Source organism: Macrobrachium rosenbergii, unplaced genomic scaffold (assembly GCF_040412425.1).
Source record: "Macrobrachium rosenbergii isolate ZJJX-2024 unplaced genomic scaffold, ASM4041242v1 13908, whole genome shotgun sequence".
NCBI lineage: Eukaryota > Metazoa > Arthropoda > Malacostraca > Decapoda > Palaemonidae > Macrobrachium > Macrobrachium rosenbergii.
In genome coordinates, this window is record NW_027100725.1 from 5,196,604 (window position 1) to 5,221,539 (window position 24,936).

The 24,936-nt window shown below is 38.7% G+C and overlaps 1 long non-coding RNA gene across 1 annotated transcript in view; it reads right to left on the reverse strand.

The window, feature by feature from the left end:
- Positions 1-24,936, reverse strand: part of LOC136838020 (uncharacterized) — a 65,380-nt gene that overhangs the window by 24,406 nt on the left and 16,038 nt on the right. Inside the window, exons 2-3 of the long non-coding RNA XR_010852836.1 lie at positions 12,367-12,513; positions 6,870-6,936 (exon numbers count right to left, since the gene is read on the reverse strand). This is a non-coding gene — a long non-coding RNA (uncharacterized lncRNA). The remainder of the gene's footprint in view (positions 1-6,869; positions 6,937-12,366; positions 12,514-24,936) is intronic.

A 24,936-nucleotide genomic window follows, 5' to 3' on the forward strand; every position in this document is an offset into this window, starting at 1 on the left:
TCATAATAACCCTATACATATCAAGCAAAAACCCAGTCAAATATTCTCCTAATTCTCGTGCCCACACTCTCTTAATTTCCCCATACTTATCCTGACAAAACCTTTCATACTCCCTAAAGAAATCATGCACATCCCTACTTCCATACTCATTATACCTTTCACACCGGGGTACCTCCCTCACATACATAGCCTTTCTCACTCTTTCTCACTTTCACTCTCACTTTCCTACTTTCACTCTGTCCTTTCATACCCTCTTCCGAATACAAAGAGTCCACTTCGCACTTACATTCATCTTACTCATTACACTCTTCTTCCCCTCTTTTTATCCACTTTTATCCACTCACCTCCATCCACCTCACTATCACTACTGCCTTCACCCTCTCCCTTCTTTCCTGCCTTTCCCACTTCCTTACCCTTCTTACCAGTTTCCTTTCCTTTCCTTCTTCCCTTTTTCTTCCCCTGACTTATCCTGACTTTCCCTCTGTTCCTTCCCTTGCTTTTCATTCCCCTTTTCCTTACCCTGCCTTTCATTCTCTCGTTTCTTACTTCCTATTCCCCCATCACTTTCATCACTCACGCTTCCATTCACTTCTTCCTCCTTTTCTTTCTCTCTTGCCCCTTCACGTTCCAGAGGACCTGCCTCCAACAGCCCCTTCTCCAAAAACACCCTTGAACATACCTTTCACCATTTCTTCCACACTTTTCATCATTCCCTCCAACTTTTTATCCATCCTCTCTACCATCCTGTCTTCCATTCTCTCTTCTGACTCTTTCATCTCCCCTTTCATTTCTTCTTTTGCACTCCTTAGCATTCCCCATCTCCTCCAACTGACTCCTCAACTCCCAAATTCTCACTCCTCAGCCTCCCATTCTCCTCCTCCAGCCTACCCTGGAGTTCCCTAGCCACCCAGAGTTCCTCTCTCAGTTTCTCTATCTCACTCATCCTGACCTCTTACTCTCACTCTAGCCACCACAAACAATCCTAATAGCAATTATACAACAGCCACACGTTGGGCGCCAAATATAATGTGGCGGAATTCACACCCACAAACAACACAACACACAACACTCACCCTGATCTTCGGTTGCTGGAGATGGATAAGGTCCACGGTCGCCAATCACAGCACACAACCACAAAACAAAAACTTAAACCGACCCTCCACCAACAACGAACAAACAAAAAAAAGAAGAGACACATGAACCATTAATGTTGGTACCAAAAAAACAGACGAACTCCCCGTTCACTTTCAAGGTTGGACCTCAACTGCCCAAGACTTCCCCAAAACCGAAAAACTCCCGACAGACAGACAGACAGCGCCGTAAACGAACTCCAACAACCGAACCACTCACAACGACAATTACACTCGCTCTCTCTCTCTCTCTCTCTCTCTCTCTCTCTCTCACACACACACACACACACAAAACGTTGGGAAATGCTAGATACAAACAAATTTATTCATCCCTCTATAAAATTGAGAACATAAATATAAGCGTCACAAGGCATGATACCATGAACAGCGTACAAGGCACAGTGATATTACCAAATCTAGAAGAAGAAATACAAAACAAATCAATGTTTCTAGATTCATTACAGAAAAGATACAGCAATGTTGAAGACTGCGAACTATATGAGGTGCCAAGCAGGAAAGACTATCAATTCAGTGGCTATTATTCTTATTGATAGTGATAATAACAAGAGAGACATAGGAGTATATTCTATAAAATGCAAGCTCTGTAATTTATTTTATTTTGGGGAGACAGGTAGGGGGAAGAACATCAGATTGCAAGAACATAAAAAAGCGGTTAGGGACTTGGCTCAAAACAGCGCTATTGCTAAACATTGTTGGGAGAATAATCACGTCTCATGGATTGGGAGGAGCTAAAACTATATATAGTAGTAGTCAAGTAGGCCATAGAAGGGTAGTGGAGGGGCTTTGATAAATATTTGCAATACATTAGATGGCAATAAAGCCTTTACGCAGGAGGACCTACTTACAGACAGGCTAGTCTGTCATTCCATAAATTTAAATTTCAGGCAGTTTCTCGAGGCCCCTGATACTGTCTTCCTCATCTCTGCCCGCACAGGTTGTCGAAGTGGCAGTTGTCGCAGAAACAACAGGAGGCACCGATGCTGAAAGTCGTTCTCCACCCACGAACCACCTACTGTAGTCACCAGTGATGAGCACCGTACGCTCGAGCGACAGCCGTTAAGAAGATCACAACGGTTGGCGCATCAGATACGGGGAAACAGCCATTACGTAACTGCCAAGTCCACACTGAAAGAGAGTTCGATGTTTCCTGGATCGACTATCACCAAAATTCTTTTCAACGTGTCTCTTTAAGAAAAACTAGTATTTTGATTCAGTTGGCTGAAGAGGACCGTTGCGCAAACGGTCGAAAGCTCCCTCGTTTTTATCCCCTTTTTTGTATATTTTTGTATCTTAAAATATACAATTTATCAATTATATTGTTGTGGCTTTTTTACTCATTAACAGGTAAAATAATATCTTGGAGGTCCTATGTATCGGAAATAACAAGCGAAGCATCCATTCAAAAAGTATGGGAAAAATTCCGAAAAATAAATAGAACAAACATTAGACCACCCAGACAAGCTATATTAGACAATGGCAAAAAATTTTAGATCCCTTCGAAATTAGTAACATACTTGGGGAATGTTTTGCCAAAATAAGTAGTGACCAAAATTTGGACAAACATTTTAGAAAAATAAAGAATAAAGCAGAATCTATAATACTTAATTTTGAAACAAAGGAAGATATATATTACAATAAGAAATTCAATATGGATGAGCTGGAATACGCTCTCTTGAACAGCAATAAATCTGCTCCTGGAGGTGATGATATTTGCTTTGAAATGATCTGCCACCTAGCACCTTCGGCAAAATCACACTTGTTGAAACTTTACAGTCATTTATGGCTCAGAAACTTGTTTCCAGATGAATGGCGAAATGCCATAATAATTCCTATACCAAAGCCTGGAAGAGACCGTAGTAATGTGAACGATTACAGACCAATATCTTTAACAAGTTGTCTATGCAAGTTGTTGGAGAAAATGGTAAATGCACGACTTACATGGCACATACGTGAAAATAAAATGTTAACTCCTTCCCAGTTTGGCTTACAACGTAATCGATCTACATTAGATTCTCTGTCTAATTTGGAAGACCACATACGTAGAGGATTTGAAAGAAAGCAAATTACAGTAGCTGTCTTTTTTGACATCCAAAAGGCATACGACACTACATGGAGGTATGCAATATTAAAAACTTTACATAATAATAACATACGCGGCCGTCTTCCTAAGTTTATTAAAAACTTTATGACTGATCGCACTTTCCAAGTGAGAATAGATAATGTTTATTCCAAGACATTTCCACTTGAAAATGGAGTTCCACAAGGAGTGTCCTTAGTGGTACTCTGTTTACATTAGCAATTAATGATATCAGTAACATGCTACCGGTTGGAATTAAGAGTAACCTGTATATGGATGATTTTGCCATATATTATACGGCATCACGCATAAAGCATGCAGAACGAATGATTAATAAAACCATAATAAAAATAGATGAATGGACCTCATCTGTAGGCTTTAGGTTATCCATAGAAAAAACTCAAGCTGTCATGTTTTATAAAAATAAAAACTGGAAAAAAGGTGAAGAAATAGAATTGAAAATCAGAAACCATAATATACCAATTAACCAAACTGCAAAATTTTAAGGATTAATATTTGATGCACACCTGAATTGGCAAACCCATATAACTTACATAAAATCAAAATGCAAAAGGGCGCTAAGTCTAATTAAAAAACTATCACACACAAATTGGGGAGCTGATAGACATACTCTTACCATACTGTATAAAGCAACAGTGTTATCAGTCATTGACTACGGAAGTGAAATATGTGGTTCAGCATCAGAAGCAGCACTGAAAATATTAGATCCAGTTCACAATGAAGGACTAATAATATGCACAGAAGCATTTAGATTCTCACCAGTCTCCTCAGTACAAGTCGAATGTAGCGAACTGCCACCGTTCCTCCATAGAGAGTTCATAACAATGAAAAGTGCATTAAGAATCAAGGCAAGTGATTCACCAACAAAAAATCTATTTGATCTAAGGGATGTATTTATAAACAATCATCCACCTCCTTTCCCAATTAGAGCTAATAGATTGTTTGAGTCACTGAACATAGATATACAAGTACCTTCAACAGTGAAGTTACCACCCCATTGGACTATGAATAAAATAAGGACTTGCACTCAGTTGAAATACTTATCAAAAAGTTCCTCATATACCCCAGAACACCATAGACAAAAAAGCATAGATCATATAAGACAAAAACATTCACATTACGCGATTTATACAGATGGGTCTAAATCACAACATGGAGTAGGATATGCAGCTATATCCCAGAACAAGTCATATCAGTTATCTTTGCCTAATAATGCCTCAGTCTTCACAGCAGAGTTGTGTGCAATCGCAGTAGCCATCAAAATTATAAAGCAAGTATCATTCAATAACTTTGTTGTTTTTAGCGACTCAAGAAGCGCTACAGAAGCCATTCAAGGTTACTACTCAAAAAATAATATTGTACAGGAAATTAAATATGAACTCCACAAATTGTATAATAATGGAAAAAATATTGAAATATGTTGGATCCCTGCCCATGTAGGGATCAAAGGAAATGAGGACGCTGATAAAGCAGCTAAAGAAGCAGTCCGCATGGCAAGAGCAAATATAAAAATCCCAATTAGTGATTACATAACAGATATAAAAACAATCATTATAAATAAATGGCAAAATATACGGAACGAGGAACCCATAAATAATATACTGAAACAGATAAAATCCAGCGTTGGAAAATGGAGCTCATCATGTCTGAGAGAGAGACACACACAAGTAATTCTGATGCGTCTGCGAATAGGCCATACTCGTTTGACACATGGACACTTGACGAACAGTACACATGGCCCTCCTCCCGAATGCCCAGAAGGCAAAGTGTTGATAACAGTCAAACATGTGTTGTGCGACTGTCCAAAATATAATCAACAGCGAGTATCAACCTTTGGAAATAAATCGATGGGGGAAATTTTATCAGAATCTTTTACATTTTCAGTCATCTCAATTTTAACTTTCATTAAGAAGTGTAACTTGATAGACAAAATATAAAACCAAGTAAATAATGAAAATATAATTTAGAAGCCTGTAGGGCGTTTAATGAAAAAAAAAATTATGTAATTCTGAATTTTAATTTTTCATTTTTATGAAATTTTATTTTATTCTTTTTAATCTTAATTTTTTTTTCTGTATGCAAGGAAACGAGCGAATGTATTTATTGTATACATGCATTTCAGAGTAAAGCATGTTAGTTATACAGTTTTTTCTTTTAAATTTCATTTTCATTCATTCATCATCATGCGAATGACCTGTTTGGTCCCAGTTCTAGGCCTAGGCTTAGACCTGGTATTTCATCCTAATCCTTCAGGCCAGCCCTATGAGAGCTGATTAGTCAGCTCAGTGGTCTGGTTAAACTATTTTAATAATAACAATGATAATAATGATAGTGTGTGTGTGTGTGTGTTAACTGTGGCCTAAGCAAAAGTTACTTTTCTAGAATGTGCAAAGTCCGTAGAAACCAGTGTACAGCTTGTGGTACGCCAGGACGTAGGCAACATAAGGAAGAACTGGGCAAATAGAACAAGGAAGAAGATCAGGAATGAACGTAGGTAATGTAGGTCACACAAGCAGAGTATGAAGAGGGTATAAAGGGTCTAGAAGGAGTGCATGTTTTGAATGTAAGAGAGGGATTGACATGCAATGATGTGTGTTGGGGTAGAAATATGGCCGAGTGTCTTCTGAGTATTACAAACGAGTTTAGATGGGTGGAAATACATGCTTTGATTGACACTGGGAGTGGTGTGAATGGCACTACAGAAATACCTACGAAAGGTTAACATGAAGTGAATAAACAGAATGCATGTCATGGATTTGTGAGAGGGGTTAGAAAGTCGTCGTCTGTGCCTGTTGTTGGAAACTGAAGAATCAGTTGTGAATGCTGGAAGAAGAAGAATGGAAGGGGATGATTTCTATAAGATGGGGTGAACGACAAGTACCATGTGTTATAAGAGTACAGTATAGCTTTCTGAAGAAGAAGAAGAAGAAGAAGAAGAAGAAGAAGAATAGGACAGTGCAGTCAATGCAAGAAATGATTGAAGTGAGGTTGGGTGAGCACACAAGAAGCCAGTTGTATGTTAGGAAAAAAGCAAGTTTATGTTGTAGATGTGAAATTACACAGGGATAATAATAGTATTGTAGTGGGTGTGAGGAGGAAGGAGGGATGGCAGAGTAATCTGGGTTTGAGAAGCAATGATGAGGATAAGTGCCAGTGTTTGATGCAGTAATGGAGGATCCTGTCTGTAAGCGAATACAAATGTACAGAGGAAGAGGCAGAGATGTTGCATATAAACAAGCAGGAAATAGGTTGGGAGAGACGAATACTGTTGTGAATGGTGATGATGATGATGATGGTGATGATGAAAGGTAAGTTCCAGACTATCATGTGATGACTAGATGAGCTCAGCAAGGAAAATTTCTTCCAAGGCACCTGAAGTATGGCGTCGCCTTCTCTCCTCGACAAAGAATCCACTAATATGTGCTCAGCAGCAAGGAAGCTAATTTTTTTGCAGCATAGGGTGAGTGAGTCTGAGAGAGAAAGGCTGATAAGCTTGTAAAGAAGGTTGAGTGAAAGTTCTGGAAAAGTGCAGAGGTGTAACGAACAAATTATTGACAGTTTTCATTAATATTACAATGTTATTCAGATTAACTGGTATCATGCACTAATACAAAACTTACCTAACAATATTCTCTGGAGGAAGAAGTCGCTGCTTTGAGTTGGGTCACGCAAGAAATCGGAAAGGATCTGTAAATAGCATTCAGTCGTTAATAAACTCCAGAAACCAGTCATTTTTATTTCATCCACACATACAGTATTTCATTCTAATCACTAATGGATAGATTTTGTTTATAAATGAGCACCAGGATGGATGTTTTTATAAAATCCAATTTTTAGGCCAATGTTTCATAGCAACAAATGTAAACTGCAGTTTTCTACATGTGAAAGCCTGAGTCTTTTATACAGGAATGTTTTATATTCAGATTTGTTATATTTAACAGCAACGAATGTATTATCCACCACTACAGACTTAAATGTGAAACTGCAATACAAGCATAATCCTGGTTAAGAGGAATTACTGCTTTATGTAGTCTAGTAATATTAATGGACTACACAGCTGCATGTTTCAAAAACAGGAAATACAAGGTCTTTGAATAGCTGGAAATAAGCAAAGTGTTATTTCCTTTCAGTGAGAGAAAGTTACCCCCTACGTAGTAGGCTATGCTTCTCTTTCTTTAAATCTCCAGCTGAAAACCTCTTTGGACAAAGCCAACAGACTATAAACCCAGGAGGGCTCCAACGGCAAGTCACCCTGCAGAGAGAGAGAGAGAGAGAGAGAGAGAGAGAGAGAGAGAGAGAGAGAGAAAAGGTTATAGGGGGGATAAATAATTAGGTCCTGAGGGAATTGGAAGTAAACCTGATACCCCTGAATTCGGGAGAAATCAGCAGAAAGCAGGAATGACTCGGATCACTGCTTAAACATTAAGATCAGAAGATTCCAAAACTGCACCAGGCAAACCAGTATTGTTTTGGTGTTCCTTTAAAAGATATGTCAATTTCAAATGCCCTCTGGTCCTTCATGAACATTATTGGTGTTTACACAGAGGTAATGACTGCACTTACACCCTAGCTCAAGGTCTAGAGAATACCTTGGCTTAGATAATACTCCCTAACATTACGATTGATAAGCTTTTGTGTGCATTAGCACAAAAAGGCTTCAGTGTTCACAGGGGGTTGGGAACTCGACCCTCACGAAATGAAGGGGAGAAATGTATACCAACCACCAAAGTCAAGTATTTTCAGACCTACACTACCCCACACAGCATGAGTTCTGGTTGTGCTAAAGCATTTAGAGGAGAGCTGCCCTGCCCAAGTTAATTTAAGGCAATGTAGATATAAAAATTGTGCTTTCATATCCAATTGATGTAATATTGCAAAATCACCCTACCCCTCGCCTTACCTGACTGACGTAATTTTAAGTAAAATTTATTGAAATTTTTCGTACGTGTATAAACAGGGGTAAATTTTTTTATTTCCGGACAGTTGGTGTTTCCATAGGGTAAAAGCATACCTTGGACCAAAGACTATATTGCCTTGGACCGTGTAACTCAGGCATCAATACGCCAGCCAAGCAGTTCTATTTGCGCATGCGCAAATCCCTGGCATAGTAAATTTCTCACAATGAAATCAGCTGATCCTACCCACGCTTTCGTATCGTATCATTTTTTTTTTTATAAAATGTAGGATTACGTTATTGGAAACACTCTGTTTCGTACCCTCTTTTTCTATAAATTTTTTAGTTCCTGTACTGTGCATGCGCAAATCTCTGGCGTAGTAAAATTCTCACAATGACATCAGCTGATCCCACCCACGCAGGCCTGGCAGGCAACACTTCTCTGTCAGGGACCATGCGTCCGAGCTGCAATAAACACTTGTGGTTGTTTACATACAGTGACGTCAATAGAGAACAGTTTCCAACATGCTTTCGCAAAGTTTTTACGGTAAAACTAGCGGAAAACGCGTTAGTGCATCACATAAGAGACGTCTGGATTTTAGGCAGGGCTCTGAATCTCATTTTTCATTATTATATATATCGATATTTAGAGAATTTTGTTGGCTTTCTCATAAAAAATAATTCATTCCCCTGACTGTTATAGCTTTTGAGCTACGAACGATAATGTTGACAACGGTAACATTTTTTTCGTTTCGATCAGCTTATAACGTCAAAATGAAACTGTTGCCGTTACCAAAGCCATTTTTCTTGACTCTCACTTTATTCCTCAACCTTTCCTCTACTTTTTTGTATATTTACAAAGTAATTTCTATGAAAAATATCCGAGCTAGGGCTCTTCAAAAAAACATTTCTAGCGATAATTCTCACCGTATGCCGGGCAGCGCGCTCTGTTTCTTACCCTATTTTCTATAAATTTTTTCACCAACTGGACTTATTCGTTTTTCATTCTTTTTTATGTCGATATTTAGAGAATTTTGTTGGCTTTCTCATAAAAAATAATTCATTCGCCTAACTGTTATAGTTTTTGAGCTACGAACAATAATGTTGACAACGGTAACTTTTTTTTTTCGTTGATCAACTTATAACGTCAAAATGATACTGTTGCCGTTACCAAAGCATTTTTCTTGACTCTCCCTTTATTCTTCAACTTTTCCTCTACAATTTCATATATTTACAAAGTAATTTCTATGAAAAATGACCGAGATAGGGCTCTTTAAAAAAGATTTTTTTGTAGCGATAATTCTCACCATACGCTGGGCAGAGCGCTCTGTTTCTTTCCCTCCTTTCTACCAATTTTTTCACCAACTGGACTTATTCGTTTTTCATTGTTTTATATGTCAATATTTAGAGAATTGTGTTGGCTTTTTTATAAAAAATAATTCATTCGCCTAACTGTTATAGCTTTTGAGCTACGAACGATAATGTTGACAACGGTAACTTTTTTCGTTTCGATCAACTTATAACGTCAAAATGAAACTGTTACCGTTACCAAAGCCATTTTTCTTGACTCTCCCTTTATTCTTTAACCTTTCCTCTACATTTTCGTATATTTTCAAAGTAATTTCTATGAAAAATAACCGAGATATGGCTCTTCAAAAAAAAAAAATTTTCTAGCGATAATTCTCACCATACGCCGGGCAGAGCGCTCTATTTCTCACCCTCTTTTCTATCAATTTTTTTTACCAACTGGACTTATTCGTTTTCCATTGTTTTGTATGTCGATATTTAGAGAATTTTGTTGGCTTTCTCATAAAAAATAATTCACTCGCCTGACTTTCATAGTTTTTGGGTTACGAACGAAAATATAAAAATAAGTAAAGAATTTTTTTTTCGTTAAATAACTCATTTTTCGTATTTAGAGGATGGGACTCTTATTCTGACTATTCCACCATAAAATATAAACATTTAGAAAAAAAGACAGCAAAATGAACGTTGTTGGCATAAAATTTCTATTTTTGCTGAATTTTCGAAATAATTATTTTTCGACTATCGAGCGCTCCCAGACACCTTGGGTCTCAGGTACGCTCAGTGATATGGTAATTATAGAGATAGGAAAGTGTTAAAAACTGTCATTGATAAGATGTAGGGTTGAATGATAGTTCTAAGACTAAACAAGTGTGTTCCATGAATTACGACTGAGCATTATTATGTTAGCATTAGAAAAACTGGTCAACCATTCTAACACACGTGCGGGTTTAGTGCCTTTAGTGTACTTTATGCGGTGCACTGTAGACATTTCTTAAGATTCCCTGCAGCGTCCCTTTGGCTCCTAGCTGCAACCCCTTTCATTTCTCTTACTATACCTCCATTCACATTCTCTTTCTTCCATCTTTCCACCCTCTCCTAACAATTGATTTGTAGTGCAACTGCAAGGTTTTCCTCCTGTTACAACTTTCAAACCTTTTTGCTGTCAATTTCCGTTTCAGCGCTGTATGACCTCATAGGTTCCAGTGCTTGGCCTTTGGCCTAAATTATATATTCTTCTATTCTATGCAAGCACGCACACACAAACACACACAGACTTCAAATCACAATATCAAAAACAAACACCAACATGAGAGTTAAAACAAACAGCTTGTATGCTAATTACTAGGCAAAGCCATTGCTGTTATTCAGAAAGGTGAATCACTGGAGGCCTGGGGCAGAACCCTTTTCCTGAAGGTTTGTGATGCCACATTGTCACTTACAGGCTCAGCTGAAAATGATCAAGGTCATAGTGGGTGCAGCTTTGCCTGTCTTCTTTCCATCTTCACCATTTCAACAATGACATGAACAGGGACCCAGTATACTGTACTTCAGTATCCTCACGCACTTCGAATAAACTACTGCCATTTGCAAGATTTTTACTGCATTTTTTAACAGAATATGGACATAATACAGGGAACTGTTAGTTCTCTCATGAAGCAACGAAGAAATGTTGGTAAAAGTGATGCAAGCAATTGACAGTGCAATGAAAAATGGTTATGAAAACTGACAAAAAGGCTCAGGGCGACACTGTGAAAGTACAAATTCTAAATAGGCCTTTCAAAAAGAAACCTCACAGCCAAAACTGTAGGGGGCATATTCCTACAAGAGGCATTTTTAAGGGGAAAAAGCAATAAATTTCATGCACTGACACACACTTAACACCCATGCGTGAATGTTCTAGACAAGAACAAATCGAAAGTAAACAACAGCAGGTATTGACAAACAATACCACTGAAAGTATGTAATAGCTTCTGCATCGCATCATGTCTACCAAATGCCCAGGCGTCATCTGCTTCTGATGAGAAAACAAAAAGAGCAGTCTGTCTACTGGGGACGTGCATCCCAGCTCTTGAAAATACATATATCCAGTTGCATATCTTCAGCTCTGAGCGCAGTTAAACAGAAGCAGCTTATTAGTGGTGTCACCTGACCCTGAAAATCAACAATAAAAGAGACGTGTACAGCAATCCTTTCTCCCTCGTCCAAGAGGAGCAAGAGTGGCCATCAAGCGAGGACATGCCATTGCATCTAAAAATAAAATAAAAAAAACACTAACTTTGAGGGCCCATAGCTGAGAGGGGAACCCTGCCACGGACATGAGGCTCCAAATGCACCGAACAGATACCAAGAGTTGTATTTCAAGGACATATTTCAAATCCTATCCATCCATCATGGGATGCAACCATGCAGGGAGGAGGACGCATTCTCGCCCCATTTCAAGGTCCTTATAGAAAACAAGGTCATCCCTGAACAACAAGCGAGTCCAAATGTTCACATATGCAGATGTATTTGATAGAAACCATGAAAACATAACCCAAAAACAAACAAACAAAGAAAGCAAAGAACCCTTACAGTAAACAACAAATCAGGCTCCGAACAGACTTAGAACAAGTGCAATAAGACGAATGTCGAGGACATAAAGTACAACTAAACACCACACTCCTCCTCCTACCCTTAAGGTCATTTGAGAACCTGAACCAATGACACACTCACAAGCAATAGAAAACCAAATATATACTATGACTATGACTGAATGGGCTCAAAAGAATAACCTCCCTTCTACAAGGTGAGCAACACTGGAAGCTATCAGGATTACTCAGCTCCTTTGAGTTTTTAATCTTCGTAAGGAACTAGGGGCTTCAGAGTCTTCTCCCCGTAACAAAATAGACACAGTCAACAAAAGGCTCATATCAAACCTATATGTCATTAAAAAGAGCCTCCTTGTGTTGATCCTGTTCAGTGGTCAGCAACCCTGTAGAGTTGATCTCTTTCTCCGGGGGTGGGGTGGGGGGCGTTGGCTGCTGTCCTTTCCACCTTTTCTTGTGGGCTGGGTTTCTTCCTCCCTGTGAGATACAGATATGTATAAAATTATTAATAATTTCTACGGAAATAGATACCAAATATGAAAGGAAATTATTCAACTTCTATTGCTTAAAATACTTATCAAAATCTTCTTCAAGGCAGCAGGTAGTTGAAAACAGCACATACTACTTTTCATCAGACTTTCCTGCATGACCTGACATTAAGAGCAGAATGACCAAGCTGTCATTTTGGGCAATTCCATTTCCAGATGTCTGTGTCATTTTTCCATTACAAAAATGATTCTTTTTATTCTGTTTGACTTTTCCCAATTCATCATGATGTTTATAGGGCTCAAAGAAATCGTAAAGAGATTATTACTCTAGGAGATATGGACTTTTACACCTTCAGTGAAGGACTGTTTACATATCTATATATGTCATGTTTCATTTATGACATAATTAAGAAAATACAGTTTCTTAGTAAATCTAGGACTGATTCATATATGTCTCTATTGCACATGAAAGGAATGCTATTGTGAAATCTCAGTTTGATCAACTCAGACGCGAACGTCATCAGTAAATACCTGTGTAGTATTTTTAAGACAATGCGTCAGCATACATTCGCATGCGTCTGCATAGACTCAGCGTTCTCTTTTTGATCAGAGCTGAAGGCAAAAGTCACGTAGGCGTGGGAAGTCCTTGGAACGGGGTCATGTGTTTGTTCGTGTGTGTGAATCTTAGTCTTGCTGTGTAAAAAGTGTGAAAGCTTAGATATTAGATCGACATGGAAGATCATCCTGTGCAGACCAATTGTATCCCTTCTGTATAAAGTCTTTTATACGAAATACAAGAAAAACCACTATGGAGTTTGTCTGAAATCCTACAGAAGATTGGTATGATCTTCAAACAACAGTCTTATTGCACAGCCATGAAGAATTGTGAAGATGCAACAACAACTTTCTGACTGCGTTCTAAACACAGTCTTTATTACCAAACAAATAGGAATATTCTGGCGGAATATCCTATGATAGATGGTGGTAGTGGTGAAGCTACAGCAACAGCTACAAGCGTCAAGCGACATTCAACATCTCTGGCAGCGCCACTATGACAATTCTGGCAGCTACACAAGAGATTTCTGGCAGCGCCTCTACATTGCGTCTACATTTGTGGAACGGAAACTCCGATACGGCGAGATGCCTAAACAACCATAGACAGTAGTCATCTTCATAAACGACATGGTCACAGTCGGACGGACGATTCGGTGCATCAAAACGTCTTGAAAGAAGAAGGAAAACAATCAACAACGAGAAAGCGAGGAAAACATCTGACCTTCACAACACATCTTCCCCACCGCACGGAGAGAGAGAGAGAAATCTACACAAATCTACGCAACACGTCTCAAACGCCGCAACATTGCACATCAACACTCCACGATGTTCCTTGAGGGTTTCTGCAATCAACATTCATCAACATAAGAAGTTCAACATCCACAATAACATCCCTTCGATGACGTGTATCTAGCCAGACGGAAGTTGGACGGCAGAGGAACTTCGTCGACCTACTTACCAGAATCCAAGAAAAAGCTAAGTACAGCCATTATTTATAACAGTTGGTATATTCATTTACAGTGTTCGGGTCTCGAATGGCAGGTTGCTGATATAAGGTGAGCAGCGCCGTAGATTAATACCTTTGCCTTGCAGACGTAGCGGTTCCCGATACCTCATTTTTTTTTTATCATTTTTTGTGTTCCTTTATTTTTTACGCTTGACACGTTGTTAACTCTGTTCTTTTTCAGGAAAGTGCATTTATTACTTATTGATATTGTATTTTATGATGCATTTTTCATAAGTGATGTTATTTTTTAGCAGTTATATGAATCTCGGTTGTTATTTACTTGCGTTCCTGGTATAGATTTATGAGGTTACGTAGCGGCCGTGTTTATTCATATAGGTTTCAAGATCACTTAGAGAGTAGGCGTGCGGCTAGGAAACTTAATAGGAAAATGTCTCCTCCAACCCCAGGTGGGAGCGACCCCAACCACTTCCCCACAGAATCCTGTAGTTACGGTAGTTAATGCTAGATCGCCAATTGTACCATTCGCAGGTCGTGTCAATGGATTTTTGACACAGGGTGTCGAATCTTGGATTTCGTCTGTAGACGTACACCTCACGGCAAAATCCATTACCGATCCGTCTTTACAATTGCAAGAGGCAAAGAGTTTCATAGATTTGCTAAAGGAGATGCAGGTGCGTACTTGCGGGGAATATCTTTTAAAGAAACAAACACTTGGGATGATTTCAAAACCAATCTGCGTTCCATTTATGGGAATGAGGATGCATTGATGAAGTTCTTGCTTTGCATCATAAGACGCAACATGACTAAAAGTCAGATTTGATAGGACTAATCGAAAGTATAGGACAGATTGATGGAGTTAGGTCAAGCTCTGATCAGTTCCAAAGATAGGCTCAGAAAGTATAAGTGTTTTGACAAAAATTACAATCAGATATTGATGGCTCAAGTTGGGTCAATCAGTAATATCCATCTGATTCAGTTCCAAAAAATCTCTCTGCAACAGGTTAATTGTTTTATCCATTAATTTGTTACATGCAAAAAACCTGGTCATGTGATAACAGCGATGTTCAATCCTGAACCTTTGTATAGTTAAGTGTTTTGATGAACAGAACAGTAAATTACACATCAGATAGTCAGTGAATTTTCCGAATTAGATATCTATAGGGGACAGTTGGGTTATCATCACTTTTTGAATCGATAAAAGTTTAACTTGTCCAAGTGTACAGATCTCCCAAACGAACCTAGATTTTTCTAGTTCAGGCTCAGAAGAAGTTAGACCCACTTTGCATGCAGTTTTACAAAGCAAGAAAACAAAAATCATACGTCTCACCATCACCGCAACAGGTTAAATTAGAGTTACATCTAATAATCCATCAGCACCTTTATCATTTGCAATATTAATATGTACCCAGTAGTTTTAATATCCATCAAGTCATTCCAGGACAAAACACGGAGTGATAAAGGAAAGTGTAGGTCTTCACACACATTGAAATTGTTCAATCCATAACAGTTAGAAGAACCAGATAAGCGATGATATTGTTAGCAACCCAACATAAGTCAGGTGCTTGCTGTGTTACACAAAAGAAAATCGTATCTCACGGTCAAGGTTAAAGAAAAAATTCTTAACTTTAAACAAACATCAGTCAAAGTACTAGTAAATGATCATCGGGTTAACTTTTTAATCACTTAAATGCTGCTTTAACAATACATGAAAATCAACATATTGTCAATATCGAAGCATATAAACATCGAATCCTTACAGTTGCTGAAATTAACTCCACTGAATCAGCAACAGATGAATCTCTTTTAAAGGTAATTAAAGGCAAAATCGAAGCAGACATCTTAGATAGGGATATAAGCAAGAAATTTTTTGAACTTTTATCCAAATATAGTGATGTTTTTTCTACTAGTACTGGAGCTTTAGGCAAAACGGAAGTCATCGAACATCAAATTCGTTTAAAGGATAAGGACCAGGTCATTTATGTACCTTCATATCGTCTACCGGCCAAATTTCTGAATGAAATCAATGTTGAGGTAGATAAAATGTTAAAAGAGGGGGTTATTAAGAAATCTAACAGCCCTTATAATTTTCCCTTGATAGTAGTACCAAAAAAGGATAAAACCTGGAGGATTTGTGTTGACTTTCGCAAGCTTAACGACCAAACTATCCCTGATCGTTTCCCAGTACCTTGTACAGATGATATTTTATCCCTATTAGGACAGAATAAATTTTTACTTCCTTGGACTTACTTTAAAGGCTTTCACCAGATACCCTTAGCTAAGGATAGTACACAGTACACTGCTTTTAGTACAGCTAGAGGTCACTATGAATTTACGTATGCCATTTGGGCTACGTTGTGCTCCTATTACGTTCACTAGAATGATCAATATAGTGTTCGGAGATTTACTAGGAATATTCTCCATGCTTATATGGATGATTTAGTCATATTTTCCAACACTTTGGAGGAGCATTTAAGTAAACTAGAAATAGTACTTCAAAGGTTAAGAGAACATCATTTAAAGGTAAAAATTTCTAAATGTGAGTTTTTAAAGACGAATTAGTCTATTTGGGTTTCATGGTATCTCGGCAAGGTCTTAAAGTAGTCCATGATAAAATCTCTGCTATTAGTAAATTTCCCGTTCCTACTAATGTTAAAGCCATACAGCAATTTCTCGGGGTTTCGGGTTATTATCGTCGGTTTATCCGAGATTATTCAGTAATAGCAGCTCCTTTAACTGATCTCATAAGGAAGGACGTAACTTTTAAATGGGAATCCCAACATCAAATTGCTTTTGATACCTTGAAAGAAAAAATCAGTTCTGCTCCTATTTTAAAGTTTCCCGATTTTACTAAAGAATTTATTATTGCAACCGACGCATCAGATCAAGGAGTAGGAGGTGTGTTACTCCAGTGGCATGACAACAAGTTTTTTCCCATTGCTTTTTATTCTCGCAAACTAAAAATGTCAGAGAAGAAATATGCAGTAATAGATAAAGAATGTTTAGCGATAGCTAACTCGTTGGTACATTTTAAATATATAATCTATGGGTATAGTGTCAAGGTTCTAACTGATCATAAGCCCCTTACTGACTTTTTTAAAGGTTTCAATCATAGTCCTAAAAGAACTCGGTGGCATATGATTATCCAGGACTTTGGAGCTAAAATTGGATACTTACCCGGTAAAGCAAACGTAATCGCAGATGCGTTATCTCGTAACCCAGTACCAACTCAATCATTTACCTTTCGCTGATCTAGAAGAAATTCCAATTCCTTCGCAAGCTATGAAAATTGCTATCGAAAATGGTCAATTTTAGCCCAAACAACAGAGAATATTACAGATATAGAATGGAATCTAGATTCAGTACGACAAGAACAAATGAAAGATCAGAAATTAAGAGTAATAATAGATGCATTAAATAGGAATCCAGATGATAAGGAATATGTGAAATATACTAATCAATATTTCTTGATTAAGGATAACATTCTATGCCGATCCGTGGCTAGAGAACCAGGAGTTCAACACAGTTAACTAACGACCAGGTGGTTGTACCTATCACATTAATCCCAATCGTTCTGAAATGGCTTCACAACCATCCTCTGCATGGTCATCCTGGGTCCGAAATAACCTCTCAAAAGGCCAAGTCATTATTTTACTGGTCTACTATGCTAAAAGATATTAGGACATATATTAAAAACTGTGATATATGTTTCCGTCACAAGGGCCATACTAAGAATCCTGTAGGTCTCGGAACTTATCCCGTGCCTAGCAAACCTTTGAAAGGGTACACCTTGATTTATTGACAGGTTTTTACGAGACAGACTGGGGAATAAAAACCTCTTGGTTATAATAGACGCCCTTACACGGTATACTGAACTAATACCACTAAAAAGTAAAACAGCCATTGAGTGTGCTAGGAAGTTTTATGAGTGCTATATATGCAGACATGGAATTCCAAATATAATAATCTCCGACTCAGGTGGAGAATTCAATAATCACTTCCTTAACTCATTGTGTGAAATTCTGCAAAATAAAAAAATCAATACGATGATCTACCATCCTGAATCTAATGGTTTGGTAGAACGGGTTAATAGAAAGGTGCTAGACATGCTGCGTGTAAACATAGGCGGTATGGACCCAAACTGGGATATTGCAATACCCACTGTGTCCAGTACCCTAAATAACAATTATCATACTTCAATCCGTATGTCTCCCCATGAAGCTGTTTATGGGATACCTGCTAGGTCACCTTTCCATATCCAACCCCTGACAACTAATTTATCAGATCCATTGAAGGATATAATAGATGTTAGCCGGAGTAGATTTCAAACACTTTATCAAAACCTCTTACAGGCTCAAGTGTTAATGAAGAATGCACATGATAAAAAAGCTAAGGTCACAAAGCCTTACCAAGAAGGAGATATAGTATATGTACAGGTCTATGTTAGAAAAGGGCTAAATTGGAAATTATTGCCTAAATTTGAAGGTCCTTTCACAGTTATAGAAGTTTTAATAGGTAACCGACTTAAAATTCGGAATCAGTCCGATCCAACGGATGTTCGAACAGTATCTATCTCTCATGTGAGAGCTTAAGACAATGGTTTGTTATGAAAAAGTTAATTATTGTGTGAATTTTTACATCATTTGAATGATGCAATGTTTTTTTACATTATTTACAAGTTATTTTTTTTTGCAGGCTCCAACATGAAGCTTGTCAAATTATACCATGCACTATTCCTATCAATGTTTATCGTAGCTGGGAAGAGTTCTGAAATAACTTTACATCATGGTTCTATCGTAGAGGAAATGAACAATTTCTTTCTAACTGGCAGTAACATAGTTTTAGAAGTCAATATGAACGCCATTTTTACTAGCGAAAATGAAGTAATAACTTTGAAATCAGAATTGACTCTTTTTTATCAATCCCTTGCAGACTTGCATAAATCATACTTAGCTAGCAGTGATCCAACGTCGCCTAATCAAGTCAGTGACACAATTAATATGCTTTTCTGGGAATTAAGGAATAAAACATGCGAAGCTGAAATCTTGGCTCGTGATTTGCTAATGTGGTCAATACCTCATGACGTTACAGAAAGGCGTAACCCACTTGTTCTAGCGGCATTAAATTTGGTTGGTTCCATAGCTGGTCTTGGGTTAGGGATTTCAAATCGTTTGAAACTTCGCGATCACGGGGTTAAAATCGAAAATCTGGAACATCAACAAGAGGTATTAGCAGGAGAACTAAACAAACAAATTCAAGCTTTGAACAGCGTAATCAGTAAAGTAAATGAACAGTCACGACGTTTCAATCAGGTTCATGACACTCAAGTTTTGTTAGCAACTTTGATGTATTATCATGCTAAAATTAATCATGTATACTCGAGAGTTTCAAGCTTTATCGAAAAATCAAAAGATTACGTGGAAGCTATAACACTTGCTGCTAAAGGCGTGTTGTCTCCTCATTTGTTACCGATTAAAGATCTTACTCAAATTATCAATAATGCTCATGATAAAATGCGCTATGTTCCAGTAGTAGCTTTTCATAAGGTTGAATTTTATTACAGCTTGATCACAGTTAAAGTTGACCTTGATAAGATCGTAATCGACATTCCTTTTAACCCATCAGACGCGTGGAAAGCGTATAAGATTTCGCCTTTTCCCACGTAAGTATCTAACGTCTCGACACCTATTATTAATAATCTGTCAGCTCTAGTATTGGTTTCCGCCAATAAAGAAGCTTTTACGGTAGTCAGAGACCAAGCACTGTTAAATGATTGCTATGATGTTATGAATAATGTAGTGTGCAGGATCGATTTGTTTGAGTTCATGAACGTATCTGATACGTCCTCGGATTCATGAGAATTGGACTTAGTACTGAACAGAACCTCTCCCCATACACGTGAACATTGTTTGGCTGGTTTAGTAAGGTATCATGACAATCAGTTTCGTCACAGGCTCGTGAACGGCACGTCATTCGTCTTCTCTGCAGAACCATACATCGTCACTTGCCCAGATGGTACTAGGACAACAGGACACATGTTCGTCGTTAATGATGGCTGCATTGCAACAACGTCGTCACTTTTCATCCGAGCTATGGTCACGATCATCCGTGGGCGTAATTTCTTCATCAACACATCGTGGGGAAACACTAGGCTGCAAGGTCTAACAATTCCCTATAGTAGGCCCGTCGAAAACGCTATTGCATCATTGGAATTGCTATCTCCTGTGAGCCATTCTTCCGATCACCATGACTTTCTTCTCCTTTACGCATTAATTGCCGTTGGAATGTTGCTGGGATCCGTAGGCGTAATCGTCAGCGTAATGTTTTGGAAAAAAACAAGAGACTGAAGGAGACCATTGCGAAATCTGCTGATATCTCAAAGGTCAACGTTGGATTTAAGCATTATGGGTGTTCCGAGTTCAATAATGGAATTACTGGCCATTTTTTCATTAAAGCTCGACTACACAGAGAAAGACTGAAAAGGTTCTTGTTGGTGGTAATATATGTGAGGAAGAGCTGAACATTTCTGGTGTTAACATATCATTTATTTCTACATTTATTTCTTTAATAACCTATACTACATATATTTTTACCTGTTGCGTGTAGTAGCATGTTGTTCATTCAACATTTGCATTTAGTAATTTAGTTGTCCATACTGATTAATCTATCAGGATAACTATTTGTTTATATAAACTTACCATATGGTTATTACTTTTTGGATACATTTTTAGGCATTGATTTCAATCTCCATCATTGCGAGTGTATTCATATAATCTGTGCACAAATGTTTTTACTTGTATAAATGTTTTTACTTGCATTATTATCATTATCATTTTGCATTATCTATATTTATTTGATTTATGATTTACATTATGTTATATGATTTATATGTTAATCATTAGCATTGTCAGTATAATCAATATTTGAGTTATATAACTTACTTTTTTTCTCACTTTGCTACATTTTAGTAAGACTTGTGTTACACAAATGTGAAACATATTTCAGTATTTGTTGTTTTCAGTATTTACTATGTATCTTCATTCACATTTTGAGTATAATGATTTTTGAAAGCGTATATTTTCTTTTGCTTTCTGAGAAATTATGCTTAGCTAGTGAATGCCTGTTTTGATGATTTCGTTCCTATTGTGTTTTTACATGGCCGAGCAAATGTCATATTTCATTTATGACACAATTAAGAAAATACAGTTTCTTAGTAAATCTAAGGATAATTCAATATGTATATCTGTATTGACATGAAAGGAATGCTATTGTGAAATCTCAGTTTGATCAAACCAGACGCGAACGTCATCAATAAGTACCTGTGTAGTGTTTTTAAGACAGTGCGTCATCATACATTAGCATGCGTTTGCATAGACTCAGCGTTCTCTTTTGATAAGAGCTGAAGGCAAAAGTCACGTAGCGTGGGAAGTCCTTGGAACGAGGTCATATGTTTGTTTGTGTGTGTGAATCTTAGTCTTGCTATGTAAAAGTGTGAAAGCTTAGATATTAGATCGACATGGGAGATCATCCTGTGTAGACCAATTGTATTCCTTTTGTATAAAGTCTTTTATACGAAATACAAGAAAAACCACTATGGAGTTTGTCTGAATCCTACAGAAGATGGGTATGATCTCAAAAAACAGTCTTATTGCACAGCCATGAAGAATTGTGAAGATGCAACAACAAAACTTTCTGACTTCAGTTCTAAACACAGTCCATTATTATATAAACAAATATACAATTATATATATATATATGGCGGAATATATATATATATATATATATATTTTTACGTTTTTCCTGTGGTTTTAGTTTGAGATATATGCTATGAGACAGGTAGCAACGATTTAAGGTAATTTAGCCTTGTGATTCTGACTTCGTGGGTACAGGAAAACATAAAAAAAGAAGAAAACAAAGGAGAATTTCATATGAGCATAGGGCTCTTGTTACTGAGGGAAATATTACGTGAAACACGTGGGCAAATTTAAGGAGTGTATTTACATAAATGACATCAGTACGGGAAAGAGAAACTCAAGTAGATTTCTGATCCTGAAGGGGATTCCTACGGGATTGAATGAAACGGGGGGATTCCAGACACAGTCCAAGAAGCTTCCACGAAATAGGGTCCCTCTGAAATGAATGATATGCACATTATACGCCAGTAATGAAAATAGACAAAAGAATAATGAATTCGAGGCTGCACTGAGGGTGCCAAAGGAATTTGAGGGAGTAATAAAGACTTAATACTGCCGATGCAAGAGGCGCATGGACATTAGACAAAGGGTCTTTGATTTCTGGCTTTCTCTTCAAAAAATATTACGAGACAAAGCGTGACTGAAATGGGGCTCTTCCAGGGCACTTTACCTTAAGCAGATTTTCCGAGGGCGCATAGAAAGGCGGTCCGTGGATGACTTGCGATTTCCGAGGGCGAGTTTCTTCCACGTGGTGAGATGCAAGGGCTTGGGGACGTAAAGGGCAAGGCGATGGGGACTCTCGAAAGGCCAAGCAATGGCGAGGGGCATCTGGCAGGTAAATGGTGGAGTATACTTTGGAATGGCGGTCGAAGGGCACGAGGGAAAGTATACTTTGGAAAAGGGCCACGTGGTTAGGGGATGCAAGGGCATCGATGGGGCCAGGTGTTGAGGGTCTTCTTCTTCACCCATATCTTCCAGCCCGCGTGTGTGAGAGAGACCTTGTGGGCTTTTGCTTTTTATCCTCCTATGGGGCAGGGGGGCACTTCCAACACAGATGTTTTGACTCATTTCCAGCTGATGCAGGGGAGGTTTTGCCTGTAGGAGAAACGCCCACCAGCCAGATTACTTTTGGATCTTCGAAAAGGAAAGATCTTTATCTTTTAAAGCGCCTTAATCTTTTAAACCCTTGTTTTTAAGTCGATAGACAGATGGTCTATCGATCGGCCGGCTGGCAGTAAATGAAAACAACAGAACAACAACAAAACAAAGGGGGGGGAGGCAATTTGCTAGCGAATTCTTGCTAATCATAATACCTCCCCATACAAGATGATGTACATACCTCCTTCGGGTGTGTACATCGATATTCAAGAATGAGCGGCAAATGCTTTACGTTACTCTACATTCTGCCTTGCAATGAACTTTACTCTAAGGGTTTTATGAAGCTGTGACATTACTTTTAATAACACATTGGGACAATTTTCGTTAACAGAACGCAAAGTGATTTAAACACTTGCAAAAGAATAATTACTTTAGATTTGGTTACCCACTGGTAACTTTATAAAGTGACTCGAACAATTGTGAATTAATTAAGATTATAGGACCACGTATATGAGGCTATGGCCAACAAATGAAAAGAAAGGTTATTGTTCAAGAATTAAAATACACGGTTACTTAATTTTAGATAAAATGCATGCGGTTAGTACAATCTGCCTTGAAGAGGCTGTGTAAATGAAAAACAGCGTTTATTTTTGTAAATGACATCCCCTTTACGCGATACTGTAATGACTATACATATTCGCATTGATAATTTATCTTCGTTTTAACGTGTTACTAGCTATCGTTCAACGCGAGCTGATGGATGACCCCACACCGGAATTTGACAGTCGTATGCGGGCGAGAGTATTCGCGAGGTTTTAATTCGCTAACCTTAAACTACGCTAATTTTATGCGTCCACTGCCTACTCTCAATGTTATGACGGGGCAAGCAGACAAAAGATGTGGGGGTAGGACAAACAGAGATCTTGGAAGGAATGGAAGGGGGAAAAGGGATAATAATAACAAAAGGAAAATTACCAAGACGTTATGAATGAAAACTTGACCGCATATGAAAGGCGGGACACGTCTCTCAGAGCTTACGAAAGGGGCATTTAAATCACAAGGGCAAGAGTTTATGACTCATGATTCATTAAAATAAAGATAAATAAATGACTAAAAGAAAGTAAATGATATTGGCAGAAGAGCTAAGGGAAAAAGAGTGAGGGTTTTATTGTGTTAGGCTGGAATTTATCGTCCTTCGCCTATAAATTACGGCCCGGACTATCACTTCAGTCCCAGGGCGAGAAAAGTGCACCAAGGGCGTGACTCCTTCAGGAAGGGCTGACACGCACGCCCGGTGCCAAGGTATGGGCGCAAGGGCGTGCCACTTCTCACTCTGTTATTCTTAATGATTTATACATTGTGTGGGGAATGGTATCCGTATTTAATTGCCTCTTGTGGTGATAATTTAAGGAAAGATTAATAGAGGATGATAAGAGATAGAAGTTCCTGAGGAACGGAGGAAGGTAGAGGAGGGCCTGATATCCCCTTCTGGATTAGGGGTGCCAAGACCTTTGAAAGATGAAATGGTGGCACAGGTGCCATGGGAGCGCTAGAGCTCTTTGTAAACTACCTGGAATTTCCCACGCCCGTGGTAATTTCGCCTCGAGCCTTTCTTAATGGGACAGTCGTCCTCGGCCGGGGAAGCGGAGGGCCCGCGACCGGAGGGCGGCACGGAGTACCACCTGGGCCTGCTGCTGCGACAGCTGACGCAGGAGTGTTCCGTGCTGGTTCTACCATAATCCGTCGCAGCTCTTGTAGTTCATCGGCCAAGGGAGATATGGCAGAATCCTGACTTGCAATTATGTCGGCGACGGGCTGAGGCAGAGAGGAGGCGGTCGGGGGCGGCATGAGCGGCTCGCAGGTAACGATGACCAGCTCAGGCACGGGTTGCGAGGCCGCACCTGCAGGTGAGCTTCCGCGGTGGTCAAGAGGAACCGTCTCTCTTACCGACGCTGGTAGCGGTGCCAGGCCGGGGGAAGAGAGGGGGTCCTGAGTTGGATCCCGTGAATGGAGATCGGCGTAGCGCTCTGGCGCTGGCACTAAGGCAGAGTCAGGCGCTATCAGAGGTTTCTTGGGCTCGTCGGTCAGGACGGACGAAGCT